The following is an 8076-nucleotide window of genomic DNA, read 5'->3' on the forward strand; positions in this document are numbered from 1 at the left end:
CAGCATGCACAGGGCCAACACAGGTTTATTCCAGGTTTTCTATGTATATATATTATAACTTTCAGTTTAAGATTTTTATGGGAATCCTGAGTGTGTGAATGAGTGGGTCTGTAGTGGGTTGCCATTCCAGCTTTGATCTGGAAGTTCCAACCCCCATTGAGACTTCGGCAACTGTCACGCCTACAAGGCGGGGCCAAGGGAGGCGCCGGGGGACCTGAGATCTGGATTGGCGGGGCGCTCTGTTGCGGGACCCTGGACTGGAGAGGTGGACCGAGCAGAGCTCCAGAGAACACCGCTGGACTGTGATACACCTTCCCCAGACTCCGCGACCTACCTATTCCTTAATTTGTAAGTTACGCCATTAAATAAATCTTTTAACTACGTGGAGTGGCCTTAATAATTTCACCCATATCTGGTGCCCAACGTGGGGCTCGAACCCACGACCCTGAGATTAAGAGTCTCATGCTCTACCGACTGAGCTAGCCGGGCTTCATGTAAGGATATGTTGCTTTGGAAAAGAGTCTCTTTTGTTTCCACAGAAAGCAAGAGGCTATGGATTTGTTCCAGAGTAAGATACATCAGGTTTGACCAGCCAAGACCCCCTGAAAGGTCTCTGATGACACCATGGCCCAGATGATCCAACATCCAGAACCGTTTCAAGGCAACTGGCTCAGACGAATACACCCTCATGGACTACTCCATAATCCTAAAATGTTCTTTGTGTCCCCATAAGATACAGTGCCCCCCTCCAGCAGGAAGTAGTAAGAGAAGCTACGCCCAAATTCCCAAATATACCAAGCTGACTTTGGAGATGTGTAAAGGTTAAAACCTTCCTTTTTAAGAAAAGAAAACGGGAAGTGCTGTGGGATGGTCTGTATGTCAAATGTGTTGCTGATTGGTCAATGAATAAATCACTGATTGGCAGTGGCCAGGCAGGAAGTATAGGCGGGACTAACAGAGAGGAGACTAGAGAGAACAGGAAGCTGGAAAAGAGAGACACTGCCAGCCGCCATCAGGACAAGGAAGATGTAAAGTACCGGTAAGCCACAAGCCACGTGGCAAGGTATAGATTAATAGAAATGGATTAATTTAAGCTGTAAGAACAGTTAACAAGAAACCTGCCACGGCCATACAGTTTGTAACCAATATAAGTCTCTGTGTTTACTTGATCGGGTTTGAGCAGCTTGGGACTGGCGGGTGAGAGAGATTTGTCCTGACTGTGGGCCAGGCAGGAAAACTTTAGCTACATGGGTCTCTGTTTCTTTGCCTTTTCTTGGTCTCTTTTCCTTGTCTTGGTTTATATTGTCCAACTTTGATGTGATGGTTTCTGTTTTATTATTTTTAATATTTTATTTGGTTATGGTATGTTGTTATCTCTTAGAAGCCTGTTCTTTTCTTATGAGAGATAGAAAGGGAGTGGAAGTGAATGGAGTTGGTGTGGCGTGGGGAGCAACTGAGAGGAGTGGAGGAAGGGAAACTGTAATCAGAATACATTTAAAGAAGAAAAAAATTAAGTTTCAAAAAAAGAAAAAAATTCCAGTTTCAACATTGCGTAAACTTCACAGTAGTAGTCCTATCTATTTTGACAATTGTCAACTTTATTGGTTTTTAAAGTTTATTATTATTATTTATTATTATTACTATTATTACCATGTGATAGAGGGGCACATATATACATGCCACAGCACATGAGTAGAAGTCAGAAGGGAACTTTGTGGACTGGTTCTCTCCCTCGGCCTTACACAGGTAACAGGCAGGTCCTCAGGTTGTAAGGTTTGCACTATTTAGTGGCAAGGACTTTTATCCTCTGAGCCATCTCAGTTCCTCATGTTGTCAGAAACATTTGATGTAACTTGTAATTAAGTTGTTTACTTCACTGAAACTATATAGAAACTAATCTCCTTGAACAATTTTGATAGTTTCTTTAAAAAAAACAGTGTATTTTTACTTAAAAGCTAATGGAAGAATTACAAAAATAACAACAAAAGTGGCAGAAGCCTCCGAGCCCATTTTCGTGCCATAGAAGTTTTATCTCCACTCATCGGCAAGCATTGCACTTCAAGTTCTTGTTCTTCAACCAGCCAGAACCAATTGGAAGACTGAACACACAGCAGTTTCTTCACAAACATATCCCAGCTGCTGCTAGGATACCGATTTCCTACTGTCTCCCTTGCCTTTTCTGATCCAAAAGATTAATCGAGTATCAGACAAACTGCCAGATGTCTCAAGCTGCAGCCCTGGTAAGCACACTGCAGTGGGAGAAACAGATGGAGGTGTCCGCGGCTCACTGCACTTGCTGCTGCTGCTGCACTCTTTGGTGTGAGTCTCCAAAGGTGGTCATCCGAAGCCCAGATGCTCCACTACAGCTGCTTCAGAAGCTGGGCTTCCCCTGGAGCCCTTCCTCTTTGTGGATGGACTTGAAAACATTTAGGTCCCACTGCACTAGTGGCTTCTGGGTTTTTGCTTTGTTTTACTTCAATGATCAGTCAATGGTGAAATAAAATGGGCTCTGAAGATAATGAATAAAATTTAATGGGAAACAAAGACATTTTCCCCTGAAGCCATGTTAGCATTTGTCTAAGTATCACCAAGAGAACTCACTCACTATTTAGGATGCCAGCTGAGGCAAAACCCAAGACATGGGAATGATTTTAATTATAATTACATTCTAAATTTTAAACCTACAAGAAACATCGTTTTGAAACATTGTATATATACTGAGTTCTTTTAAGATGTGTTTTCTATGACATGGAACCATAGAGTGAATATATGTGAGAAGGAAAGGAAACAATATGTGTAAATTTTGTATTACTAGACAGGAGACCACAGGCAGCCAACCAAAAGCATAATTAAAAGAGTAACACACAAGACTGCTGCCATGGCTCAGTAGGTGCTTACTGCTAAGCCTAATGGCATGAATTCAATATTCAGAACAGACAAGGTAGGAAAGACCTGATTTCCTGATTCCCACACGCTGTCCTCTAATCCCTATACATACACTATGGCTTCCATGTAAAAATGTATTTTAAGAATTAGAAAACAGTGTATTATCAGTCAAGAACATGTCTGAGTCAAGATAGTATACTGAATTTGGGGTTATTAAACATAGAAACTTAACAACTCTGTGGTAGGTAATTGGGGAGGGGAGGATTGAGTTGAATCAGTTATAATATGATTGCTTAGTAGATTTATTTCCCAGCATATATGAAATACAATAAATGCAATAAATGTAAGGAGACAAACTATGTGTTAGTCAACCAATAAGTACTGAATAACTAAGAACATCTTTAAAATATGAGTTGGTGTGATAGTGCATGTCTGTGGGCAAAGCTCTCAAGAGGCTGATTGGGAAGCTTACTGGAGCCCACAAATTAGAGACGACCTTGGGTAATAGTGTAACCCCCATCTCAAAACAAAAATAAAAAAGTGAATACTGATGGGAGATTAGAAGGAGAGGCTGTGAAAGCGGCTTCAAATGTTAATGATTAACTTTGTGATTTGAAAGTGAAGTCATGCTTGCTGCTTGCCTGTGTCTGGGAAGACAAGATAAACAAATACCTATTTACTCTGATAGAGAACCAAGGGCAGACCAAAAGAACCATCTCAACCAAACCTAGCATGGTGAATTGATGAGGTTAATGGAGGTCCATATAGGAGCATGGATGCAGGTTTACTTCGAGAAACATGGGTGACCATCAGGCAGTTGTAGTACCAAAAAGCTCACATGTTGATTGAAGATAACTCGCATAAACTTTATCCCTGAACAACACGCAGGCAGTTCCATTAAGAATCTCCTTCACCTAGCAGTTATATACTGCTTACATCATCTTCTGACTCTCCCAAGTTTCATGAGTGTCCTCACCTTCTCAAGTTCCATCTCAGTGTTATGTTTTGTGAATTAGATGAGTTTCCTTCTCCTCTACAACAGTGAGTGTCTTTAATTTTTTCCCTCTTTGGTTAAGTGTATTGATCCTCAGAACAAATAGATGTCTGATTATATTCTTCTGTCTATGACTGAGCATTGGGCCACAGCGCCACAGCAACACTCATTTTATTCTTGGTAGATTGACCTAGTTATAAATCTCTACAATAGTCACTGCCCATCACAAAAAGAAAGTTTCCTATCACAGGGAAGGACAATAGCAACAATAATCTATGTATGTTAGCATAGATGTTCAGTATGCTCTTTTATAGGCACATCACATCCCTGAAACAGCACTAAGAGTGGGCTCCACGCCGGGCGGTGGTGGCGCACGCCTTTAATCCCAGCACTCGGGAGGCAGAGCCAGGCGGATCTCTGTGAGTTCGAGGCCAGCCTGGGCTACCAAATGAGTCCCAGGAAAGGCGCAAAGCTGCACAGAGAAACCCTGTCTCAAAAAACCAAAAAAAAAAAAAAAGAGTGGGCTCCACACTAAGGGATATTATTTCCAGGTTTTTACCCTAGTCTTCCATATCAGTTATGATTTTTCTCCTGTGGAACAACCCTGAACCCCAATCACAAAGCAATTAATTAAAGCCCAAATTATTATGACACTGCCGAGGGCTGTGAGAGCATACAGCAGGTTATAACGGGGTTCATATGTCAACCCACTAAATGAATGACTCTTTGATGGGAAGCCCATGAGGTTACTGACTATAAATGACCAGTTTCTCCTTGTCTGCGTTTCTTTCAGGTGCCACTTCATTTCTTCCCTAAGAACTGCATTTCTTACTTAAGAATAGCTATGGTATCTCCCCATTTACCGTGCATTTCCGTGTAATGTGTACATGTAATCTCATGATTATATCTCAGTCTTATAGTCACACATAATTGTGGATGGTCAAGAAGATGGTTTCTTATTTAACTGCACAATTTGGATGAATAGCAACATACTAAAATTCCATATGGACATGGTCTATTCCATATGGACTGTAGACACTTAGAGGTCTTGTTCTCCATCCTTAGCCACTGACAAGGCAAACTTGACCAGACAAAGTGTCCTTGTAGAACTTTCACAGAGAAGAATTGCAGGTGCCTGGCCTTGTTGGATCAAAACTCTTCAGAAGAATTACAGTGAACCAGAAGTGATAGTGCAGGTGTCTGGCCTTGGTGTATCTTAGTCCTTCAAGAGATCAATAGCACCTGTGCTGCCCTAAGCTTCCTCCACCTGCAGCTCCCCACTCTGATTCAAAAAAAAATTAACCTTTGCATATACTTCTCCGCCAGTTTTTAATGCAATAGATGATGTTTAGGTCCTGAGATTAAGGCGTTTAACAGTAAAAAGGCTGTTAAATGAATAATGATGTCCAGATATTGTTAATCACATAAAATAGTACACGTATTCTTTGCCTTTTCCTAAATCTCTTATTGGTTAAGTTTCTTCCCTGGTATTCTTGTAGCTATCCCCTTAAGAGATGAGCCAGTACTTTTACAAACTGCAGGTGTGGTCAGACACCAATTAATCTGACCAAGTCTTTCCCAAGTGTGACACTTATTAGAATACTTGTCCCTGAGAGAGTTTACTTCTAATTTTTACTAACAAGTTGCTAATGAATGGATATATATATATATATATATATATATATATATATATATGTATAGAGAGAGATGTAGATAGATAGATAGATAGATAGACAGATAGAAAGATAGATAGATGCTTGAGAATTTGTAATGAATAGTAGAATGAAGATGTAGTAGAATAAAGATATAGAATAAAGAAGTAGAGAAGAATAAATATGGAAGAAACAAAGAACACAACAATAAAGAGCATGCAGAATGAAGAGCATTGGCCCATGTGTGTGAAGTTATTATAGAAATCTTTAATTTTTCCTTTGCTCCTGGTAAGCATTTCTCAGGAGACCTTGGGTAGGGGCTGAGGGCTGGTACCTCACCCCTACATGCTGCTATTGAACCAGTGTTCACATCTTGCCTGTCATGTTGGTCCTGTATCACACAGAGTCTGTGACTTAATGCATTTATCTAATTATTCTTTATGAATAAAAACCTGGGAGTCGGGAGTTGGATATTGGAGTAAGAACCTGAATGATCAGAGAAATAGTGGAGAAGCAACCAGTGACCTCCTACCTCTGTCACTCCTCCATCCAAAAGGGCTGAGACCCTCTCTAAGCCCTGGCCTACTACCTTCTGTCTCTCTTTCTGTCATCAGTCCTCCAAAACCTCTATGATTAATTTTGGTCAGCTTGTAGCTAGCTCTAACTTCTGATTCAAAGTAAAATTTGTTGTCAGAATGAGATCAAAATATCATATAATGCTTCCTCCTTTCTGTCTAAATAAAATTTCTATACTATATCTCCCCTTTTCCTTCAGAAAGAGATACTTGAATTTTGGCAATGCCAAGTGTCTTGGAGCTGCTACTTGACAAAGATCACAATGGTACAATGACTTGAACTGACCCTTTATTGCCCTTGGTGAAATTTACTGCACAACTGTTGCCTATGTCTTTGACATGTTTAATGTTTGAATTCATTGCTATTAAGGGCCCCATACCAAAGGCTGGGACTGGGACAATATAACAATTCTTATGAAAACTGATGTTAAGAATAAAACTTAAGGTGATTCCCTTGGGAGAATTAGCTATGCAAGAAATTGAGTCTTCTTCTGAAGTGGTATTAATAAACAGGAGACACAGGGTCTGAAACAAATCATTTAAGAAGAAAAATATAGAGAAATTTTAAAAGCTGATAAGTTATGATTGAATCATTAGGTTTTCATCCCTCCTCCAGAAACACGGAACTAGTTTGGACAAGGAAAAGATTTTTTAGTGTAAAACTCATGGCAAGCCTTGGTACCTTCCTTAAGGTAAAGTAAACAGCCTTAGGACTCTTGATTTTGATTTACTCTTTGCAGGATTGTAATAAAGATAGAGACCACAATAAATCAAAAGTTTATGACAAGGACACAAAGAGAAACATTCTGGCTTGGATGAACGCCTGGCTCCCTGAGTTGACTTGTCAGATCATGACTTCTCTGATTGTAGAAATAACAGAGAGCAGAACATGGTATTTCAGAAGTCAAGGGACATGATGGTGGTCTTGTGTCAGAAAGAAAAGAAAAAATTTAAACAAGGGACCAGGGAATTAGATTTCTGTAGAAAGATCAAATATTCCCTATAGTAGATTAATAGAATAACAGGTAGTAGTAAAAAACTTCTGATCTATTAACTTAGCCAAACTTAAATAGAGACATCCTGTCTAGTTTTTCTGTAACCACAGGCTTTATGACTCCAATGTTAAGGAAAAGGATATTGAGTTAAAAGAATTGATTTTATCATAATGCTAGATTTTATTTCTTATGAAATTTGCTGTTTGCTTGTTTTATTTCTTTTACTTTGGTATGCTCATATAATTATGGAAGACTTGAGAAAATGGAATGATTCAAGTCTGTGAGGAAATGATTTTGTGTATAAATAAAGCCTGTGAGAGATACAGGTTGTCAGAGTAGGACAAGCCATACTGAGATGAGCTTCCTCTCTGTCCATCTCTCCTAAAACAAAACTCAGAAGTGTCCCATGTCTGATTTCTCCATTGCCATTCTTGCATCCATCCATCCATCCTCAAACCCTGTCCTCATCTGGAGCTGGAATCTGGCAACAACTAAAGATAACTAAAAAGGTTTTGCTTCTAATTTCTGTTTTGGTTATTGCTGCTTGGATAAAATTGCCTGCTTCAGATATTTCTTCCCAGGGGGTAGTTAATAGAAAACAAAAAGGGGATGAACCTTATGAATCACTTATTTACCAGGTCACTGATGCTGTGACCAAAATCATACCTCAAGAACAGGATGCAGAAATATTTATTTAGCAACTGGCCTACAAGAATGCCAATAATGCCTGTAAGACGTTGTTAGCACATATTAGAAGACTAGAAAGTATTTCAGATTATCTAGAAGCTTGTGTTTATTTCACCCCCTCTTTTGCTCAGGGCATACCTATTGCTGCTGCCCTCCAAGGAAAAACAACTACTCAAATACTACAGAGGTGGCCCCACTTCCCGACCAGGGAATGGGAGAGCTTGTTTTTCCTGTGGCCAGAAATGACATATAAGCCAACAATGTCCTAATAAAAATCAAGGAGAACC

General features: G+C 39.8%; 1 non-coding gene across 1 annotated transcript; it reads right to left on the minus strand.

The window, feature by feature from the left end:
• Positions 1-416: 416 nt before the first annotated feature.
• On the minus strand, positions 417-489 carry Trnak-cuu (transfer RNA lysine (anticodon CUU)). The gene has a single exon. It is a non-coding gene; the product is annotated as a tRNA-Lys (tRNA).
• Between the last annotated feature and the right edge of the window lie 7587 nt (positions 490-8076).

The sequence above is a fragment of the Peromyscus californicus genome, unplaced genomic scaffold (genome assembly GCF_007827085.1).
Source record: "Peromyscus californicus insignis strain IS unplaced genomic scaffold, ASM782708v3 Scaffold_5__1_contigs__length_169319896, whole genome shotgun sequence".
Taxonomy (NCBI): Eukaryota; Metazoa; Chordata; class Mammalia; order Rodentia; family Cricetidae; genus Peromyscus; species Peromyscus californicus.